General features: G+C 39.2%; 1 protein-coding gene across 4 annotated transcripts in view; it reads right to left on the bottom strand.

Annotated features, from left to right (window-relative positions):
- The window catches only part of EZH2 (enhancer of zeste 2 polycomb repressive complex 2 subunit), a 53,204-nt gene extending 31,433 nt beyond the window's left edge, over window positions 1-21,771 (bottom strand). For 3 of the 4 annotated variants that reach the window (XM_013955703.2, XM_013955704.2, XM_013955705.2), the window contains exon 1: window positions 14,317-14,467. The gene's annotated coding sequence lies outside the window, so the exon portion shown is untranslated. Of the gene's footprint in view, window positions 1-14,316; window positions 14,468-21,755 lie in introns of those variants that run through there. The other variant, XM_067291199.1, reaches the window with a different exon arrangement.
- Window positions 21,772-23,209: the final 1,438 nt, after the last annotated feature.

Here is a 23,209-nt window from a genome sequence, read left to right as displayed (position 1 = left end):
AAATTAACTTCCGGACAACTATGTTTAAGGCAGACAAAAACCTTTTCTTCCTCACAGGGTTTGCCATCTTCAGACAAATACCAACCCCTACACTAGGCTTCTAGACTAGATTTCAAGTGGAGAGAGGTAGCCCTAGCACAACCCTCCCAGCCAGTCACTCAAGCTCCAAAAAGATCTACAAATTCTACCATACATACATAGTTTCAGAACAGTTAGAATAGGAGACCTACATCCTCACTCTTGGTCTCTCTTCCCTCCCCCCCCTTCTCTTTTCTAATAAAAGGTACTCTAATAACATCCAAACTGTCCAGTTGGAGACAAACAGGACACAGATTCCACTTCTACTAGCCATCCTTCTAGTACAAGTGCTTCATTTTTATTTTTTTCAGGACTGTTGGCAATTAAGTTGTACTTTTATAATATAACCCAAATGCTTTGCTAGAATATGCCCATCTGCTCAGCATTTTTCAGAATGAAGGACCGTATGCTACAACAATGCTGGCAATGACTATTTTGACAGCATCCTGAAACAAAACCACTACATCAAAGATTGGCTTCTTCTCAAGAGCTGCACTGTAACAACCCACAGTATTTCACTGAATAACTTGAAATAGCATTCATGATAGCCATCACGGACTGTAAGGTTTAAAAGCCCAGTTGTCCAACAGTAATACATTCTCAAACAAGCATAATCAATTTGAGCAAAATTAATTCTAGGCCTTATAATTATAAAGATAAGTAAATGTGAACAGAGAAAGCGATTTGCTGTCTTCTTCAGGACAGAGTAAAACGTTCAGTGCTACCTTGCCACCATTGCTCCTTGACAGTCATGAAGACAATTTTATCCAAGTTATTGAAAGTTCTTTGCTGTGGTAGACAGAGGTCTATTTTCAACAGTTTTGTGTAATAACTTTTCTTAGATCTGATTTGAGTTCTACCTGACTTTATGATGATCTTGAGAAGGAAATCCATGCAACCTGTTTATTCTCATGACTAGATCTTCATTTATATTCAACAAAAGGTAACAGCAGTCTATGAGAGCCTGAAATCCATTTTTATGCAAGACACATTAAATTATTATACTTTATCAGTAAGTTTGGGAGGAGGGGGTTCATTTTCATACTAACAACAGTGTTTCCAACCCAAATCATAGCAAGTATCCTATCAGGAAAAAAGGTAAGGCATATAAATAAGTTTTGCATTATGCCCTAGTGCCTAACTAGTCAAAAGGAGAAGATGGAGATCCAGCAGGGGGAGTTAAATCTAGAGCAAAAATGCCAAACATAGTCACTCCACTTCCATGCCCCCAGGCAGCAAGTAGAATCTACACCTTTATTTCATTTGCCACAATACAAGCAATTATAGGAGAAAGAGATTAAAAAAAAATAAAATAAAATAAATCCCAGACCACTAGTGTTAGAGCACTGTAAAGAGAAACTGCTTCAAAATGTACCATGATATTGATTAGAGGACAGCATAAAAGCATTGTGAAGTACAGCAAATACATAATACGCTATACTAAGCAAAGCAAAAACATGGAAAAACATTCCATTCAGTGGAAATAAATTATACATAGATTAAATATCACTAAATGACAGAAAGATAAAAATCTCAATTTTTAAATACAGAGCATCAAAATCATCTTGGTCAGGTTCAGCCACAAGACATGGAAAAAGTATCAATGAATTCAAAAGACAAATGAAACCTCAACTGACATTACCAAATTAGCATAACCCATAAAAACAAAGCATGGATTGTGTTCACTTACTAATACTGCATCAAACGCAGCCCTTTTTATCCTTGTTTCCTGGAGAATAACAAACAACACAAGCTGGAAAAAGCTTTCTTAACTAAAATTAAATTGCCAGATAAGCCCCACTCATCAAAATCGGAGATCTATTTGGAAACCATGTATAATTCGATTAACAAAAAAAATGAAACAATTCCCATCCTTGTTTCATACAACTGAAACATAGCTTCAGAAGACCCTGCAAACAAGGTTCTAAGACTTGAGAGAAGTAAATCCCACCTAGTATACAAATCAAATCTATTCAACTATTCGCTCACAAACATCACTGTTACCTGAAGTGCTAAAATAGTAAGAAAAATAACACTTTACAGGAAGACAAATACTTCCTTTTAAAACAGTGCAACTTCTGCACATTCAGCTCACTCATCTGAAAAAATATGCAACTTAGCAGCTGAACATAGTGTAAGAGGAGAATGTTCCTGCATCAGGGCACAATACAACTAATTTAATCTTCGAGGCACTCAATAACAAGTCAGAAAAGACAAAAGAGTACTGTTTATGCAAAGTTATAACAAAAAAAAGCTATTCATCTGTTCTAGATAAAATAACAGTGTCAATGTGCAAAGATCAATGGGCAGTGCATAGAGTTAAGTACGTACAGAACAAATTAGAAAAGGCCTTTTTACACAATCAGTCCCTAGGAAGACAAACAACACTGAGTGGAAAGGAAACATACACATATACATGCTATAAAAAATTATAGCTAAGAAAAGAAATAAAATGTCATGAAGGTGTTTGTATAATACTAATTCCCCCAAACCCTGAAAATTTATCAATGAATGTTCTTTTTAGAAGCAGTCTTCCAAACCAAGTGAACTATATTTGCATGTTTCTGGGCAGCTGCACACCATGGAAGAAGATTTACTGTGTTGTAACACATGTATTGTTGTAACAGGTTAATTCTTTTTCTATCCCTAATCTCAGAATAAAGTATGAGAAAAACAATGGGGAATGGGGGGGAACTTGTAGAGGACACAGGAAAACATTAAATCTCACAGCATGATTGATCCATCATATTAGGACTATAACCAAAAGCCACTTACAATCCTAAAGCCAATTAAGAACTTGGCCCAAAAACTATACATCTAGAAAACTTTATTTGAGAAACTGGGATAAAAAGTAGCATAAACAAGGACAGCCTATGCTGAGTCAGGAATGGAGGAGGCAAAAATGGGACAGAAAGATCAGCTCTTACAGAAAGGTGCTGGACACTACCTCCATCCCTGGAAGGAAAAGTGATTTGGAGAATTAAAAGATTGTGAGGAAACATCAACATAAACTCAATCTCTGGTGGCAAATTAAGTACTGTATATACTGTACTGGTGCATTAGCATTAATACCTGGCTGTAAGAAAGACCCTTCCCAAACAGCATTCTTCAATCATTTCTGCTGTTCACATTCATAAGTGCTCTGAGCTGTAAATAACTACATAGCTTTCACCCTGCTAAATAATAAAAAAAGGCCTATACATATTTCCATTAAGGCACGTTGTACCGGACTTGCAGCTAGGAGTGCAAAGCAGAAAAGCTAGTGGATTATAAGATCTATTTGTCAGAACTAGTCCACTTTTGATATAAAAATAAAATTTCAAGATATTCCTTACAGTAGCAAAGTTGCTTAAGCAATATATCTAAATACAGTTAAGCCTGTCTTATAAGAACAAGACAATATAATGTTAAACAGTTTCAACTTAGCAAATGAAAACATGATACTGAACCATCTTAGCACAGCCTCCAGGTCGTGTCCCTCTCTGTTCTTATTCCCCCTTCTGAATTCTGCTACCGATTTCCATCGTTTTAAAATCTTTCTTACTTGTATCATCCCCTTTGTACAAACAGCCTACAGAAACCATGTAAGATCTCATCCTGAGAACACCTATCCAAAAGCAAGCAACTATGCAGTCAATTCAAATATTATGGACAAATTTTCTCTAAATTGGATAGTAGAGAGAAAGCGTAACTCTAAAGCAGTTATGCTGCTTCTAGAATAAACTCTAAAGCAGTCACACTGCTTATGGAAAAGGTTTACCTCCTGAAGTACAGAATGACTTCCTTGCAATACCTTGAGTTAACCTTGCCTAACCTTCATACTAAGGAGGGAGACCCTGCCAAAACTCCCTGCACCCTTTTGCCAGATGCTGCACTGGGTACCATTGGGAAATGTGGTGAGACACTTCCCTGGTCCCCACTCCCCACCCCAGTTGATTCTAGAGTCAACCTGGTACATCAAGGACTGCTGAACTGTCCATTCCAGACAGGGCAATCATCCTGATACCATGGAAAGCCAGGAGTTTCCACTTCAACACAAGAAAACACTTCTTTACTGTGAGAGTGGTTGAACTCTGAAACAGGTTGCCCAGAGACGTTGTAGAGTCTCCACCCTTGGAGATATTCAGAACCTGACTGGACACAGTCCCGGGCAGCCTGCTCCAGTTGACCACGGCTTGAGCAGAGTGGTTGGACCAGACAATCTCCAGATGTCCCTGCTAACTCCAACTATTCTGAGATGTATGTGCCACACTTAAATGCAAAGGTTTAATATCTACCTAATTCCCCAAGTTACAGAGATTTCACAGTATATCTACGTGCATGGGACATTACCTTTGTCCTCTCATTAGGTATAATTAAAGAGTACCATCAAATACACTAAAAATGAACAAAAATAATCCCCCTTTTTGACCAATCAGTAGTTTTAACTATGGTGTTACGAGTGAGACATACTCAACCTACCTAAACATTGATTAAAAAAAAACCCTACAAGAACAAAACATAGCTGTTCCTTTTAGTTTCCATTCATGCTTATGTATCTGGAAATGGAAAATAACAAAAAAAGGCAGGGTCCTAGTGTGTGCATGCTTGTTTTTTTGAATAAACTCTGCTAAGAATTTCCTAATGATGTTATGGACAAGATCCATATGCTTTACAACAAGTGTTAGAGACACTGAACGCTTTTGAGCTTAAATCAGTCAACTACTTATTTTCAGTAGCCAAAGTGTGTACACTACAACTAATAAAAGTTCTCAAGGAGAGACAATGAAGTGTAGAAAAACAGCTGTTCAAATTGTTATTGTTTTGCCTACAAAATACAGAAATAGCCTTATTTAAAAACAATGTCCTATTTTTCTTTGATCATTTTGGTAATATCCATCAGCAACAGACAAGTACACAGATAATTCTCTAAATTAGACAATCTATTCAAACAGTCATATTGCTGTCAAATACTTTAAGTTCCTTTGGCTACCCTGCCAAATTTTGGAAGAAATTTGAAATGAGATTTTCTGAAATGGAAAGCATGGGAGAATAAATGAAGGAGTCTGCTCTTTTAGAAGGATACTATTAATTTGTAATTATACTTAATATTATACAATATTTTAAGCTGCAACAAAACTACATTTTTATTTTTAAATACTACCAGAAAGAAATTCTAAGTAGAAGAAACATAATGTGCACAGTGCAACTTCTCAGTTCTTATTTGTCAATGATTCTACATTCAAAAAGTTATTTATATACTTTATATATACACACACGATACTCTAGTGCCAAAGAGCACTCTTAACAAACAATTTCAACATTTCCAGGGAGAGGAAAATAAAAGACGGGGGGAGCATAAAACCCCAAAGAGAAACTGCATATGCAATCTGGTACAAACTGAATAATAAAATAACTCATCATGTTTTCTTGCTTAGAGCAATGAAGGAGTAAAATAATTCAGATGGGGGGGGGGGGGAAATGACACGCTACTTCTACTTCCCATAAAGCCAAATGTGAATGCTTCCACACTTGCTTCTCAGAACCTCCAATTCTAAGGGAACTTACTTAACTGCACAGCACTGCTCAGTGAACTACACTATTCAGCTTCTAGATCTGTTCTAGCTTGCAGTTAACCTCTGCCCTGTAAGCATGCCCACAGCTCTGTAAACACAGTGATGCACTTCCACTAAGTTCTCTGGACTGGAAGCACTGGAAAGCTCAGAGCATACATCTGAGCTGACTTCATGAACTGTCACTTCAGATGCCATAAACTTCTTGTCTTACATTCAATAGTACACAACGAAGGTACAATTCCAAGTACTTTCCTCAGCAGCAATGGCATCTTACTATGAGTCCATCCTTCTAAACTTTTTATTCCCATCCCAGTACTGCCCTTTGAGCTGCATCCATTCCACTTCTTGCAAGGATGCATGCTAAGCAGGATCAAACTGACCTACAATAAATAAAAACTTGTTTTGTTGTTATTTTTTTCTAAAGTGCTAATCAGTTTGATGATGCCATCCACAACTGTGGCTTCACAAACACTTGCACACAACTCTGAAGCAGGGAGGAATTGTTATGAATTCAGACCAACACCAAGGAGAAACAACAGTGCATGAAATTACACCATAAACTGGTACAGGTTTTTATACACAGGTTTGTTCTGGGATGGCAGACCTGCACTTGAACTGTACACTGTTATGAGATCCAGACAGCAGGAATGTCCCTGAGCATATGTAACTTCAGTAACGGAGAAATGATTGTATATTAAACTCTATCTGAATTCATCATTGAACTTCTTTAGGCATCTATAAACCTTGGGTTTTAGTTTAAAAAAAGCAAAACCCTCTTGTATGCTTTTCCTCAAATGAAAAATGATGGTTTTGGTTTGGACAACAGAATTTAGGACAACTTTCATACTCATCAGCTTACATTAAACATCACCCCCCCCCCCCCCAGAATTTTAGCAAGAGAAGGGAAGAAGAATTAACAAGATTTTTCCATAAATCTCTCTTCCCAATCAATACTTGCTAAAAACACTGAAAAAGATGATAATTTGCAAGTATCAAAAATCAATACATTCAAGTTAGACCTAACGGGTCTTAATTTTCCCAAACCATCAAATAAATTCAACTCAAATGATCTTCATGTGCTACAGGATTTTGCATGGCACATAGTAACAACATAGTATATAAATACTACTGAACAGTTTTTCAACTGCAGTTAGGCATTTTTTGGCTATGTTGAACTAAAATTTATTATTTAGAAATTTGGAAATTTATTTTTAGTATTTTACTTCATGCACTCTAAATGCAAAACAAGACAATATGCTTCTTGATCCTACTCTAAAACCCTCTAGAGTATGCAGTTTCCTATAGACTTATTATACTTATCAAGCACCTGAAAATAAACTATTAATAGAACACATATGTATTGCCAGATTTCAAAAACTGACTGAAAGTTTATTATTAATTACTGCTGTAATCTGCCAAGCAAATATCAGACTACTTTATTTATCCCAAACTTGTTAACAATGTGCAGAGATCCAAGAAAATCTATGGTCAAGAAGCACTATTATTCTCTTGGGCTAAGGAAGAAAAAAAAAAACAAAAAAACCTGTTCCCTGCTGCAATTTCAGAGCTGCTCACTATTTCCACATTAAGTCATGCAAGTTAAGGGAAAAAAATGACACTCCTGGCACCCAAAAGCCTTTTTTCACCTGTGCTATCAGCAGACACACTAAAAACATGCTTAAAAGTTTTGTAGTTGCTTGTTCCTCTACTTTTTGGATTTTCTAAAGAAAAAGAAACCCATAGCACTTTTTCAAACTTCTCTGCATAAAATAGCACATTCTCATTTCCATGGGAAGAAAAATATTTCCAAGGCCACCGTCAGCCTGTGTATTTCAGACTCCAAGCCAGACTGACTAACAAAATCTCTGTCTCTGAAATACAACAGCATAAGAGAGATTACCGAAGTTTATTATTAATAAATACTTCATTACAAATAAACAGCTACAGCACATTCGGTCTTTACAGAATTAGGCATATACAGATAGATGGGAGTAAGATGTAGTATGTTTTTTCACTGTTGTATATTATAGAAAGGTGGTATTATAGGTTTACAGTGTAGTTGAACCTCTTTTTAACCAAGAAATTACTAAAAATACTTACGTATACTTTAATTTTTACATAAAGTTGTATTATTCCATATGCTGAAGTTCTATATCATTAGGAATCTTTAAATTTAGAGAGAAATCTTACATCAAATGCTACCACCAAGTTAAACTGTCTTCCACAGTCTGAGCATTTGGTGTCAGTTTTACCAGAAAAAGACATCATCTGTCTTCAATATCAACATCCCCTGGCCACTCATTTCCACCTCTGCTCTATCTCTTCTATTGTGAGGGCTTAAGTACTATGATTCTGTTTAGCAAACTAGGTCAGGAAAAAAATCTGGCCAAACAGCCCCAAAAATAAACATGTTTAGTTTTTAAATACTATTCTTCAACAAAATCAGTTCCACAAGCCAGTTTGTTCAGCAGCCACATGAATTCTTGAGTCAACACAAGGGAAGGGGCAAGACTGGGGCAGGAACAAGAGGCAAATAATTGTAATTAGAGATGGCAGGAGTTTAAGCGAGCCCTGCCTCCAATAGAAGTGTTTCTCAAGCCATATCTTTTCTCTACCACTCAGTTTTACCAGTGCATAAAATTCTTCTCACCAGCTGGAAACAGGAGACATTTACTAATCCACCCATGCCAGCTTTGCCACTCTTCAGTCAGATAAATGCCAACAGGCTTGTATTGGCCTACACAGACTTAACCTATACTGAGCTCTCTTTGACAATATCTAAAAGAAATTCATGAATGTAGGCTATGTAGGTAACTCAAAACAGCTCATCTGCCCTTCCTCACCCAGACAGGCTTCAGTAGTTGTGCATGACTTTAATTAATATAACACTCATGACCAACTCTAAAGAGATTCTATGATCTGCAAGAATATTCTTGAGTACTCAAAAGATGGAAACTGCTAGACAAGCTATTGTCAAAGAATGAGCTATTAATTTTGACAGACCCGCTGCAAGGAGAAGAAACATCAACAGCTTCGGATGCACGAACCATAACCTTGAACTAAGGAGGAATGTCTGTGTTCCAAAGTGATGCCCAAATCTCAGAAAACTTCTTCTTCCTCCCCCTCAAGCTAGGGGAAGACCTCTAGCTCACAAGTAGAATTAAAAGCCTGCTTTTCATTGCAGCGTGAGCAACAACCACATCCAAGATAATTTAGTGCCAGTCCTAACACCAATACAGACTGATGACAGTTGCAGAGCTTCCAGTTAGTCTGGCAGCACCAAAAGCAGGTGGTCTGCTGCTGCTATAAATAGGCATACTTTTATTGTGAGCAGTCTCATCAAAATTAAGCTCCTATTTACTGTAATACATTTGATTATATGCAGTTACTATTTGCAACACAAAATTACATTTTAGTTAGCAGAATCTCTTCAAAAGCGGCAGTCTGTCACTAATTTTTTTTCTCTCTTCGATGTAGCAGTAACTTAAAATTTTGCTTCCACTGAAACACGTTTGCCAAATTCACAGCCAGTGCCTTCTCCTCTCCCCTGACACATGCACAATCAGTAGTTACTACTGTATTAACAGCTACCTAACAAAATTTAACTTCGAAGAAGAACACTTTAACTTAACCAAACCTGAACAGCACATTCATTTATTTATTTGCTTTCGGAAGCTGATGACAAATACATCCTATGCTTCCTCTCTTTACTGTCTGTCTATACTACTTCACATTTCAGATAAAATTAGCATGACAAATACAATAAATGTTATTGTGGTGATCAGTGACATCAAATAAGACCTTTTCTGCCCTCAAAAGAAGCAGATTTTTCTAACTGGCCTGAAAAGCCAGAATGGCTCATGCCATGGCCTCATTAGCACCCAAACTGGCAGGGAAGAGGGCCATGCAACCAGGGACAATGGGGAAGAAAAGCAAAACCTCTGTCAATGTCAGTTAGCTGCTACAGCATCTTGGCTGCTTGCCTTAGACTACAACATGTAAAACATACTATTTACACTGTGTAAGATTTATTTTTATGTTACAAGGCCTTTTACAACCAAGGCAGTTAATTTGGTAAACTCTAATTCTGTGAGAGTAGAGAGATAATATTCTTCCTGCTATCACTGGATCAACTAAAGATTGCTCTGGAAAGATGGTAGTGGGGGAAAAAAAAAAAAAAAACACCCACAAAAATAACCACACACATTCCATGACTTGTCCACATTAAGTTTCCAGTAGAAGACAAGGACAGAAGATGTCTTCAACAAATGAAGAACTAGCACAGGCATGTTCGGTTCAGTTTTGTCTCACATCCCACTATGGCCATTCACAACAACTATATATTCAAACCATCATTACAATGGTTATTTTCAATTTCTTATTATTACAGCAATTCTAAGGCTTCAAGGAACGGTTCTGTCTACTCTTAATAAAATCATCTAGGGATACAACATACAGGGAAATAAATTCCTAAACAGACTTTTTTTTTAGTTTGTATCATGATTTTCTCTGTTTCTGGGCCTTGTCAAAAACTGGAAGAGTCACTTCCAGGATTTCAACCAATACATGAGAGAATTAATTGCCTGAACAGCATGCTTTCTTACACAGATCAGAGCTAAACCCAGATAATCACATGAGTTGAATACTATTCTAGCCCTTCTACTGAGACATGCTAATCTATGCTAAATTAAAGTACATGAAGCAACAGACACAAGTCTCAGCAAGGGATTTTGTTTAGACATAGGGAGAAAGTTCTTCACAATTTGTGCGGTCAAACATAGGAACAGATTAAGCAGAGAGGTTCTAGAATCTCCATTCTTGGAAACATTTAAAAAGTTATATGTTTAAGAGTGGGAGGTTGGATGAGACTACTCCAGGTGTCCCCTCCAACCTAAAACTATTCTGTGAGTCTACATTACATTTCTGAACTGGATACTCCCATTCTTGAAATCAAGGACCACACCGCTGATGCTACGAGTTTGCTTGCCTTTTAAATGTGAATTTAACATTTCAGAAGGTGAAAAGTATCAGCACTGCACTCTAAAAGTCTTGATATCTCAATCAACTATAGGTACAATTTGGAAAATACTACTACTATTAAGGGAACAATGATTTGTGAATGAAAGTGCTTAAAAGCTTAATCAAACTGAACTCTTCAGTTTTGTGTTTAATCATGGTCTGCTCTAATCAGTAAAAACATTTGTTATGTTACACTGTCTCCTTCAACAGTGCCATTAACTAGTTAGTTCACACACTCCTTTCCCACTACAAGCCAGGCTTGTTTGTTCATTTAAAATAGGTCTTCTCTGCTTAACAGCACAGTTGGAACCTTCAGTTCTACCTCTTATAAACCATAATAAAAAAAATGATTAGGAAAGTTATTCTACAATTAAGAATGTAGTCTAACTAGAGTGCAACATACCCTCCATAAACTTGCCAATATGTTAAAAAAAGACGATAAAAGTACTTCACACAACCTTCCTTCTAAAGCTAGACAAAGCACAAGAACATGATTTTTTTCTAAAACTAGAGCACAGACGAAGTTGTAACTTTACAAACTCTGCTTCAAAAGCCAATTATTGACTGCCTAAATTAATCTATCAGGTAGATGGGCTCTTTCACTCAACTCAAAATGAAGTATTTCTGAAGTGTGGAGGAGGCAGCTTGGAGGGAAGGGAGGGGAAAGTTCCAGAAAAGGAAGGATTAGAGAGATGAAGGAAAACATAATAAAAATATACTGGAAGAGAAAGTGGCTGAGAACTTAAAGGTAGACTCTTCCCTATCTTGAAATTAGAGTTCTGCTTCTCCTCCCAACCTTTGTTCCTTTTAAGATGGATTCTCCTCCAAACTTTTACTTTATCATTTAAGTGAATACAACTTTACTTTGCTCTTGGTGTACTTAAGAACAGGAGTTTGATCTTTACCCTGGAACATGAAATACCAGAAACATTCTTCAGATTTCAAATTCATTTCTTTCATTTTTAAGTAGACTTAAAGATTGTCTAGAAGATATCAATAAGCAGGCCAAGGAGCACCCAAGTCATCAGTAAGCTCTTACTCTGTGACCTGCTTTCCCCACAACTGGAGAGGCAGACCTCTTCACTGATTTCTTCCCCAGCACAATGCTCCTCCAGCCTTGTTACTATCCCAGCGGCTCCTGAAGTTAATATCTCCCAACTGATCCTTCAGGATGGTCTCAAGATTATTCAGACATTTTTTCTGAATCCTTTGATCAAGAATTTCAGCGAGAGGTAAAGGTTCAAATCATTTTCCTCTTCTCTACTTCAAAGATTTTCCACCCTCTTTTAAGATTACCTATGAGGTACTCATCCAGGAGCTTATTTTCACCTTGTCAGCAGTTCATTTTGCTGCTTTCACTTCCAGAATCTTTCCAGTCATCTTGTATTCAGACTTAAGCTACAGCCACTAGCTTCCTTTTGCTGTGTTTGTCAATCTTTATACCTTTAAAAAACATTCAGTAGTTCTGCAAGCACATTACAAGAGCAATTTTTTTTGAAAACCATTGACTTCAATTTTTATTGCAAGTTTTAATGTTGCTCTTCTGTGCATATTCTCATTAAACTGGTCCCTTTCAAATATTTATTAGAAAGAATAATCTTCTGCATCTTGCCCCTCTTTCAAAAGAAGCTTAAAATGTTACCCCTTTGTGGCAAATCCATACTTTGGTCATCATATGCAAGTCTACTGATTAAGTGGCTATCAACCCCCAAACCTGTACACCTCCTTTTCTGTTACAGGCATAGGGACAAGTATCAGTGAACTAACAGTATAGTTTCATGATATACTTAATCCAGCCAAACTACTGGCTGCAGTCAAAACTCACAGTCCACTTCACTCCAATTACTTTTTCATACTGCTTCCTTTTGTGTCCTAGTCTAGAAATCGTGTGACCAGACGCTGAACAAACTTACTAACTGTAATGAGTATTTATTTGTAGCATTATTCTCAAAACTGAAACTAGTTCAAGAGATTACTAAATTACTATAACATAGGCAAGACGTTGTAACTGGGCTAAGCAACGTAATCAGAATTTCCTTCAAATGACTGGCCTTTCTATGAGAACAAGGCTGATGGCATCATTTAGCATACATCCTCTGCAGTAACTTTTGATGCAAATAGCAAACATAAACCAAATGTGACAGAGAGATAGAGATTTAGAGATAATTAAGTCATGTATGTTTTCTGCAACAGATTCACAGAAGAAAGCAAGTGCCCTAGCTCTATGAAAAGCCGCAGTGTAAATTCATGTTTTATTTAAAAAAGTCAGAAAATTCATGAAAAACTAAAACAATTCCTAGGGAGAAACACTACTTCGGACTTCAATTACTGATGTATCAAACATTGCAGATGATTCCTATTCAAGCAGTGCTGTTGCAGTTAACCACAATTTAGAAAACTCACTGACAAATCTGCTCTCTGCTCCATCTGCGTAATGTAATTATGTATGCTAGTTTACAGTAGGTACATTCCTGCATTGCACTCCTAGATCTTGCTGGGGAATGCTCCCATCTTAAATATTATGCCTTCTAACCTTCAGACCAGTTTTCAGATTCGGTAGGACCCCTGTTTCCCTTCCCTTCTAAACTCCTGACCTCTGTTTGTCTTGAGCACAGTATCTACCTTCTTTCACCACTCATTGTTTCTAATCTGGCTTTAACATTTAAATGCATCCCTTCAAATGCAGTTTCCTATTACTGCCCAAATACTGTACCACACAAAAGCTGTTTGGAGAAGCAGAGAGCTTTGACTTCCGAGTTTCACAACTACTTTATGTTGGCACTGCTACAAAAAGAAGCACTTTTACCTGTCACTTGTTCCTGCATCTGTGCTATCCCTTCCCTCAAGACAGCACGAACATTTTTGCAGCCAGACAGTGACAGAAGCAAGGAAGTCCTCTGGCTAACTACTTCTTTTGACTGGAAGAAAATGAGCATCCAGTCCTGCTGTCCCCATTTAAAGAGAATGCAAAACTATGGCCTTCGACACTCAATGCTTAACTCCTTGTGAAAGCATTTAGTGCCCAAGCCTGCAAATCAATTTCTGGATGTGCTCAATACATACCAAAACTCATATTGCTTGTTTGAGCTGCTTACCTTGCATGGTAAATCACAAAACAGTTCAGTTACTGACACACAAGAGAGGAAGGAAGCCAGTCTTGGTTCTAGTGCTCATAGAACTTGCATTTTCTTCAATCATGATCCCCATCTGATTTTAAGAAATAATAATATGCCTCCAAAAGTATTTTATTTTTCCTTTCTCCACTAATAGTGCATTCACACAGACCATTTCATACTATGTTACTTGAATTTTCTTCAGAAGGAGTTTCTAACAGCATCATAAACTGACCAGGCAGATATTAGAAACCCCAAGCCAAAAAGCTTTCTCTCTTTACCAAAGGGCACAGAGGAGAGAAAGGGAAGAATGAGGAGTCAAGCAGCTCTAGGATATGAAAGAGGAGGAAAGCTTCCTCCACTCCCTTTTCCTTCCTGGAAAAACAGGACAGATCTTAATTTACCTTCTTGCTGTTTTTACCTTAGAATCTTTTATTTGCTGGGCTAGAAACTAAGTAAAGTAACAACCAGCTATTCAAAATCCTTTATCCTGTCAGTATGTTAAAACTCAATGACAACTTTGCAATTAATAGTTTATAAATAACTCAAACCTTCCAGAAGTACTTCAGAAAACTTATCCAAAAGTGTCTGTGGTTCTTAATATCTAAAATAATTAAGGCTAATCAATCTGCTTCAAACATCCAAAAAAAAAAAGAAAAAGAAAAAGAAGAGGAAAAAAAAAAAAATCAACTGTTCTTGACAAAATCCTTCAGTCGTCTTTAAAGTTTTCGGCACTAAGTTGATTCAACATAAAGTACCTGAAAAAGATCCAACAACAAAACTGTATAAGAAACCAAACTTATTTCAGATTTTCTACTAGTCAAAGAAGAAGAGGACAGCAGCCTGAGCACTGCCTCTAGCTTTATTTAATTTACCTCATTTTACAGGGAGGGTTTCATTCAGAACATCTATTAGTCAAGAAACAATGATAAAGCTGCTTCTCAGAGTTTCATTTTCTTTAATAAAGGAAAAACAAAATATGAAGTTAGGTTAGTTAATAGCAAACTAAGATTTCAATAGAAATAATTAGATTTCCAATACATTTCCTTCAACCAATACAGGAACAGGACAAAAAACTAATGTAGTATATATTTTTTTTCAGACAGCTGTTAACAGATAAATCTTTACTAGAGTGCTGAATCACTTTGTGTACACAAACCTGTAACTTTTCAAGGTATTCTTCCCTTCAAAAATTAAGATCTTTGTCTATTTCCCTACAGCTTTAGAATTTAGAGAAACAAGATCAGGCATAACATGTAATTACCAAATACCCTGTAAGGAATACGCATTTCAATGATAAAATTTCTTAATTCTCAATATTACTTTCTTTCAGAACATTTCAACATTTGATATTTTTAGAAAAACACTGCTTTGGAAATACAAACGATAAGTTTAAGTATTTGTCCACTTCAGGGTGGTACGGAAGGGATGGAGAGATCCTAACGGAGTTATTTAATATTAAAGATCAAACCAAAACAGGCACTAACTGTAATCTACTGAAATCTCACTTCAGTTTGGGCGACATCAGCAAAACACTATGCAGCAGGTAATGCAACTATTTATTTTTACTTGGATATTTGCATGTATAAAAGAGTTTTAACTATATTTGCAGGTATGAGTAAGACTATTTGGATCAAAAACAAATAAAACATTTTAAAATGCCAAACATCAGAACAGCAACAAAAAGCTTCAAGCTTGATTTTGATAATGTTTTTTGCAAGTCATAATTAAAAACATGAATTTCCACATCTCTTACACAAGACCAAGCCTGATTATTTGTCAGGAGAAAGTAAAGATTTAGCCATACAGCTTACATTTTAAATGCATACCTTCAAATTCCTCTTTTCACGCTCATCCATAGAATGCCACAGGATACATTTCGTATCATTTCAAATAAATTAGACAACTCCCACACACATTCCAAACAACCTCTGTTGCCTAACAGCTCCATCTCCTAAAATTTAAAGCTTTTTGATACCCTTGATAAATCTGGCAGAAAGAGTAACACTTGCTGGGAGCACTTATGGCATGCCTACACAGGCAAAATAATTTACGGTGTGAATTTGAAGTGCAGTGACTACCCTAACTTGTTTCGTGGACACACCTATTTTACTCTAAAACAGCCAAAGGTTCTTTAGCTCAAACCACACAGAAACAAACAAACAAACACACACAAACAAACAAAAAGCCCACTCCACACAGAAAAAAACCCTGCCATGCAAAAATTATTTGGTTCAATAGCTATTCCATACTTATTTCCCTGCATAGGCAAAAAGCCTAAATTTTGAAAGATATTACACTTCCATATATGCAGAAAGCTCATACAAAATTTATTGTAGAACAGTCTGAAAAATTCTGAAGCTTAACGGGTGTTTGGTAGATTTGCCAATGTTCTGAAAAATTCAGCAATGAGCTTCAAATGATGTAAGCAACCAAACTAGTTATTTAGCCAATGCTCATTTTAAAGCGCTCAGAATAACTGGGTCTAACGTATGGTACCCATATCCTCCTATAAAGTATATGAAGATTAATCCAAGAGCACATTATTCTTTTGCATATTTTTTTGCAATATTTTTTCCTTATAAGCAGTATTTAATCCAAAGAGGCTACTTTTCCAGAAGCTTGATTTAAGGAGGAAAATTATTGAGCAACTGATCATCTTAGAAAAAGAAAAACCTTTCAGTGAAAAAAACTCTTCTCCCTTAGGCTATGGAAGAGAACTATGGATAGTTTCAAGGCTTTCGGACAAATTATGCCTCCCAATTTCAAGGTAGCATTTGAACACCAATGGTGGTTAAATAAACCATTTCACTTTTAAGTGTAAAACAACTTCTTCCAATTTCCTCTTCCAAGAGTTAAACAGTAGATCTAACTTTGTAGTAAACACATTAGTAATACCCACTAGATATACAGCACAAACTGGTGGATGCATAGCTGGAAGAAGTCATCTTAAAGGACAGATTTTAAGCTGTCACCAATTATAAATTGTATCATAAAACCAGAGAAAGCATAATAATGCTAAGATTTCAAACCATTTGACATAGTAGAGTTATGCCAGCAAGTCAGATGTCTGCAACATACGTCTGCCTGATTTCTTATAGAAAAAAGTAATCTAAGTCCCAGCCCTAATTTTTTTTTCTTCTTACCAGTAAAAATGAGATCAGACAACTACACACCAAAAATATAAAGCTTGCCAGGTCCAGTTGTGCTAAGAAATGTGGAAAGAAAACCAGCTAGCGTTAAAAAAAAAAAAAAAAAAAGCTATGAGAGTAGTTAAGATTTGAGTTTCCTTCCTTTCAAACAATTTTTTTCTTTAAACTACATCAGATGGCTCTGGGATTTAAAATGAACATGCAGGCTGTGAAAAAGAGAATGCATGGCACGGAAAAACTGAACCAACCACGTAAAAGGCAAAATGAGAGAAAGAGCCAGATGCAACACAAATTGACAAGGGAAACAGGCCTGGCTCTAGATTTAAAGAAAAAAAAATATATATATAAACATTGCATATGGTCCCGAAAAAGATTTTTTTTTTTCTCTTCAGTCCAGGCTGCAGACTGTAACTTCTACCAGTTCACTTGCATAACTACAGATACAACACCAGTTAAGCAGGCACCACACGTATACACAAAAAAAGAAAACAAGTAGCAAATTCTGAAATACTTCTACGGTTGCCTATTAAATAAGTCGTTAGTTGCATACAGGAAGATGGCAGTACATTCTCTGTCAGTTTTACCTCATCTGTTAATGAAACCATATACATCCAAATTAGATGCTTTGACAGTAAGTACTACTAAGTGACATTTTCAAGCAGTTGACAGTACTGCACTGATTCAGTCACATTATTACATTATTTTTATCCACAGCATTTAGAACATGCACCATATCTGACTAGATTTCCAAGTGGTCTTGAAGCAGAGACTTCTCACCTTAAAAGCATGACCATTAGAAAAGAAGCACAGTACACATTATAAATCTTTACAAGACAGTGTTCTTCACAAATTGAGCAGAGATGCAATTACTTAAACATCCTATATGTAGACTTTAGCTGGGTAACCAAAACAGTCTCAGAGTCTGATCCATATCAATTTTTTTTAACAGATTTTTCCTGGACACAGAAAGAACATCTAACAGACATCCTCTTCTCTGAAAAAATATACATATTTTACAATAATCTGTTTACAAATCTATGGCTAAATAATTCTTATGTTTTTCAGAATTCTTTTATCTTCCACCATGTTTAAAAGAAGCTTAATTTGTTTACATTATATGCAAATGATACTTACTTATCACTCAGCTACTTTAGAGTAACTTCTACCCAAGTTTACTGATGTTATTTTATTTTTTTAATCCAAAATACATATTCTGACTATAACAGTGAGTTAGTTTTCTCAGTTTCACTGAGTGCCCAGAACTCAAGTCCACAGTTTGACAGATCTTAATGGAGATCTAGGTGCACAACTAGAACAAGTCTTTAACAATCTAAATACCTGTTGTTATCAGTTACAGAAAACAGCACTGCCACCATTGTCTTGAAGAGAAATAACTGCACAGTTTCTTGCCTGGACCTCAATACACCCTACTCTTCCCCACACCTCAGACTTCACTTTCACCTTATCTGTAAGTAGCAATACACCACATCATCCTAAAGCCTTTAGGCGATTTCCATGAGGACAGATAGAACATCTACTTAATAATTCTAAACATCGTTTTCCTTTTTAATCTTTAGTTTAGCAGAACTCTTAGGCATATACTTCAAGCTAAAAAACAAACCCAAGCACTCTGCTAACTTGGAACCAACGTCTTTGTTGTTCCCCTATGAAATGTCTCTCCCTGTTCTGCATCCATTTTATATAAGGCTTTTCTTCTCACCTTTCTTCCTCCAGACATATCCCCTTATCTGAAGTTATCATTTGAACTACATCAGTATTGGAGTAACTCATCAATTTTAAGACTGATTTGGTTATTCTAGAACATCTGTACAAGTCACACATAGATGCCAAATGCCACTTCAATTAGACATCATTTCAATGAGCCTGGCACCACTCCACAGAGCTTCCTGACAGGATGAACAGAAGGTTGGTAGCAAAATCACTGTTAAAATAATCCTCCTCATACTGTCCTACAGCTTTTGTTTACAGTGGTCCTGCTTCCAAAAGTAGGTACTATTCAAGTGTCTAATGAAATCCTTAAGAATTACATTCATGATATGCAGACTACATCCATTTCTTTCACATTTTTAAAATCTGGTAAACTGAATTTTGCTTGGACAGGTAATTCTGTAAAAATGACCGACTTGGTGAACTTTCAAATGTTCCTTGCTCAGCAAAGGCCAGCTCCTCTTCCTGAGATTTCCAGCATCCCTACTGGGGACAATTTTATTCCTCCTAAACTTTCACAGATACTTCTGCTCAAGTCAGCTACACTGCATCTATTAAATGCTAACTATAGATGCTACACAATGTTCAGATTATAGTCACCACTGAAGTTTCCCACAATGCTTTTGCTAGAGTACAATATAAAGCAAATATTTATTAAATATACCTTGTCAGTATTGTTGCTGTTTTTAAAAATAAAGCCTTCACTGTTCAATCATATGAATATAGCAGTCATTTAAAATTGTCACTCAATTCTAACTTTAAAACTGTGAATTTATTAAAATGTATTCAAGATATATGCAGCTAAAGTAGTAGAATCTTCTTGTAAATGTAAATCTTGTAAGAAGAACAGATTTTTTTTGACTAATTACAAGAGGAATTTTGTAACGCATCAACTTTTCTGGGAACATTTTTGGAGTGCACTAGATGCTAGACGTAGTTTATTCTGATGTAAGCTACTTTACAAAACGTAACATTTAGCTGCACTCACAACATGCAGTTGGTGCATTTGCTAATGCACTACAAAAGTTCTCTTCTCACTAAGCCAAAGTTTCTTTGCAGATAAGCAGAAGTGCATGATTATATTTACATTTCACCTTTGAATGCTGCAATGCTACAGAACAAATGTAACTCTATTCTGATACATAATCTTCAACAAAATCACTAACTATATTTCATCTTGCCAGTAATTCTAGCAAGAGAGGGAAAAAAAAACAGCTTGAATTTCAAGTGTCCGGCTTAAGTTTACACACCATCACTTTAGCTCATTCTAAACCGAGCAAACAAGCTTTATGACCTTTTGATAATAAGAATTTTCAGGGTCTGTCACTTTTGAGGGTGAAGTTACACATTAAAAAACATAATTTTTGTATGTTTTTTCAATTTTTGTCCTAAATTATAATCTTGAATTGTTTTAAAATTTCAGAACAAAATAGCTGTCGACACTTCATGGAACATTTCACTGTCACAGATTTCCCCATATGGTGTTTAACTTTTAATTTCCTTCCTCATGTAAATGAAGGGAAAAAAATGCATTTTCTCAATTTTTTTTTAAACTCTGTAACAAAGAAATATAACCGTTTTGACATAATAATCTTAAAAGCAATCAAGTGACATAGCATTAGCTCTTGAATTTAAAGACACCACACAAAACTTTCCAGTCGTGTCTCCTAAAATACTGGAAGCATGCTTTCTGAAGGACTCCACTGACCTCAAACATTCACATTTTAATGGGCTAAACTGAGAGTAGTTATTGTACACTGCGTACAAATAATACTCACCCTTCTGAAGATGCTTTATTGTTACCACAAACAGACATTCCCTGGACTCTCAATTTGATATAGACACTGGGGACAAGCATAGAATGCCCTTTTAATTTTTACAAATCACACCAAGAATCTGAATGTGCCAATGCCTTAAAAAAATACAACAAAAAAAACACTGTCTATGAGGTAATCCAAAGTGAAGCTTGTACTAAAAATACTGGGAAAAACTCTTCACCGAAATACATATTTAGTAAGAACCAAACTCATAATAGGTGGACCTACAGCTGCTAGACTTACACAAAGGCGAACCTATCTTGTAACAATTGAACAACCTTGCTAAAACTGTCGTACAGTTTTCTTAACAAGACCAAGGATCTGAACTTCCAACTTCCTAGTTAAAAACTCTTCTCTAAGTCCGATAAGGATAGTGTTTCATACTTTCTGTAAGTTATCTTGAGCAAAGTATAAGATTGTTATTCCATTCCCACTGCATGTATCCACAGATTGCTTTTCTTTGCCTGCTACTAATAATTTTTGAATCAGCATGAATATCTGTTAATGCCAAATACAGAAGCCAGGTGCCACAACGCACCGATTTCTTAATCTTTACCTAATCACACATCTTTTGCACAAGGGCAGCTCTGTCTAGTACCCTCTTTCACACCTTCCCCAACACCCTGGTTTTCACAAGCACTCTGTACACCCATGCTTGACGACCTGAGAGCTAAAAATCACGATTTCCAGCTCCCCATGAACTTTCATTTGCAGCGCTCTGGAAAACAAGAATCAAACGGTGCCCTTAGCGATTAGGAAGTTCACTCGAGTTACCCGTCAGACAGGTTTTCCCCCTTAAACATTCTTCCTGAACTAAGACTTTTCAAAGGCAAAGAGGAAAAAAAAAAACAAAAAACAATAATTAAAAAAAAAAGGGGAGAAAAGAGCCCCCGAACAAGCACAAGTTTATAGGACAGCAGCGTGAAAACGAGCAAGCCGGAGCGCGCTCAGCCTCCCCCCGCTCGGCTCGCCTCGCCGAGCACCAGCTTCCGGGAGCCCAAGAGCACATGAGCCTGAAGCAGACCTGTCCAGACCTCTCAGGGAGGCACATTTCGTGCGCCCACCTCTCCCCGGGTGGGAGGGGGACGGGACGGGACGGATTTCTCCGCGCGTGTCAGTCAGCCGGTCTGAAACCGTGCTCGACACGGCGAAAATCCACGCATCCTTCAGCAAAACTGTGCCAGTAAAGCCGCCGTCACCGCGCCGAGCCGCCAGGCACGGCGAGGGAAGGGCAGGGAAACCGCCGGCGCTGCCCGGCGCCCGCGCTCCCGCCCGGTGCGGTGCGGCGCGCACCTCCTCGGCCGTTACCGGCCGCCGCTCGGGCCGCCTCGCCAGCCCGCGGCGCCCCGCGCGGGAACCTGCGGCCGGGCTGGACAGAGCCAACTTAGACAAAGGGCACTTCAGACTCCATGTCTCTCCCCTCCAGCTGTCACCGGCCGGCGGAGCGGGCGCGCCGCCCCGCCCGCTCCCACCGCCTCCCGCCGGGCACCGGCCCCCGCGCGGGCACGGGGGGCGAGGGGACGCTCCCCGGCGCCGGCAGCCACCGCCCCCCCCTCCCCGCCGCCCGCTCCCTCCTCCCCTCCCCCCATTACAAAGGGAGCCAGTTATAAATAGCCGCTCCCGGCGCCAGCGCCCCAAGCCCGCGAGGTGTCGCTCGCTCGCTCGCTCACCCGCCCGCCCCGGCCTCGCGCCGCCGCCGCCGCCGCCGCTGCTGCCGCCGCCGCCGCCAGCTCCGCGCCGCGCCGCGCGCTCGCGCTCCCTCCCCTCCGGCGGCCGGATTCACCCTCCCGGACCGAGCGCCAAACGCGGCGGCCCAATCGGCATCGCGCTCATTGGCGAGGGCCAAGCGCCGCCTCGATTGGATGGACAAGGCCCGGGCGACCCGGGCCAATCCGGCGCGGCGAGGGGCGGGGAGAGGGGCGGGGCGTTCGCTCCCCACGTGCGGGGGGGGCGGGAGGGCTCTTTGTTCTCGCGCTGCCCGCGGGAGACGGGGAGTTTTCAGCTTCCCCCTCTTTCCTCCTGCCCCTTCTCCCCTGCCCCCCATCTTCCGTGCCCCGGCGCCGTCCCCCCGCCGGGGAGAGGCGGCAGTGGGGCCCGGGGGGGCTTGAAACTCTCGAGCGGTTCACGTGGAGGGGGGAGAGGGAGGGCAGGGCGGGAAGGAACGGGGAGGGAGCGCGGCGGAGCCTGGGGAGGGGCCGCGCGGCTCGGCGCTGCCGAGTTTGAATCAGTTCGAAAGTGGGAGCTGTAACGGTTTTAACAGTCACGCCGCCGGCGCGCGCGGGAGGGGGTAGCCCTGTGGGAGAGGCGGGCGGGGAAGGAGGGAGGGGGAAAGCCTGCTCCGAGCCCAGAGCTGGGCTCCGCGGCCGTGTCCCCCGCTCCTCGCCTGTTGCTTCCCCAGCAGGCAGGGCAGCCCGCCGGGCGCTCCCCGCCTCCCAGCCCAGCCCGCAAGGGAAAGCGTTGGTGTGAGGAGCCGCCCCGGCCCGGGGTGGGCTGAGGCGAGGCGGCCGCGCGGCGACCCGGCTCTCCTGCGCCGAGCCGCCTTTGCTGCGAGCCGCGGTGCCGGTGAGAAACGTGCGGCGGCTCTGCGGAGCCCCTGCCCCCGCGCGCTGACGGATGTCGGCTGGCTGAGTCACTTTCCAAAGTTGCGTGATGTGCCCTCATCTCATGTCATTTGACCTTTACTTACCCAAACGCTACAGACCGCTGCCCTTTTTGTGTGTTTCAGGCTCTTCCGCTCGTTTTTCTGT

This window comes from Apteryx mantelli, chromosome 2, assembly GCF_036417845.1.
Source record: "Apteryx mantelli isolate bAptMan1 chromosome 2, bAptMan1.hap1, whole genome shotgun sequence".
Lineage (NCBI taxonomy): Eukaryota > Metazoa > Chordata > Aves > Apterygiformes > Apterygidae > Apteryx > Apteryx mantelli.
The sequence above is the reverse complement of the archived record's forward strand: the minus strand, read 5'-3'. Positions and strand labels throughout refer to the sequence as shown.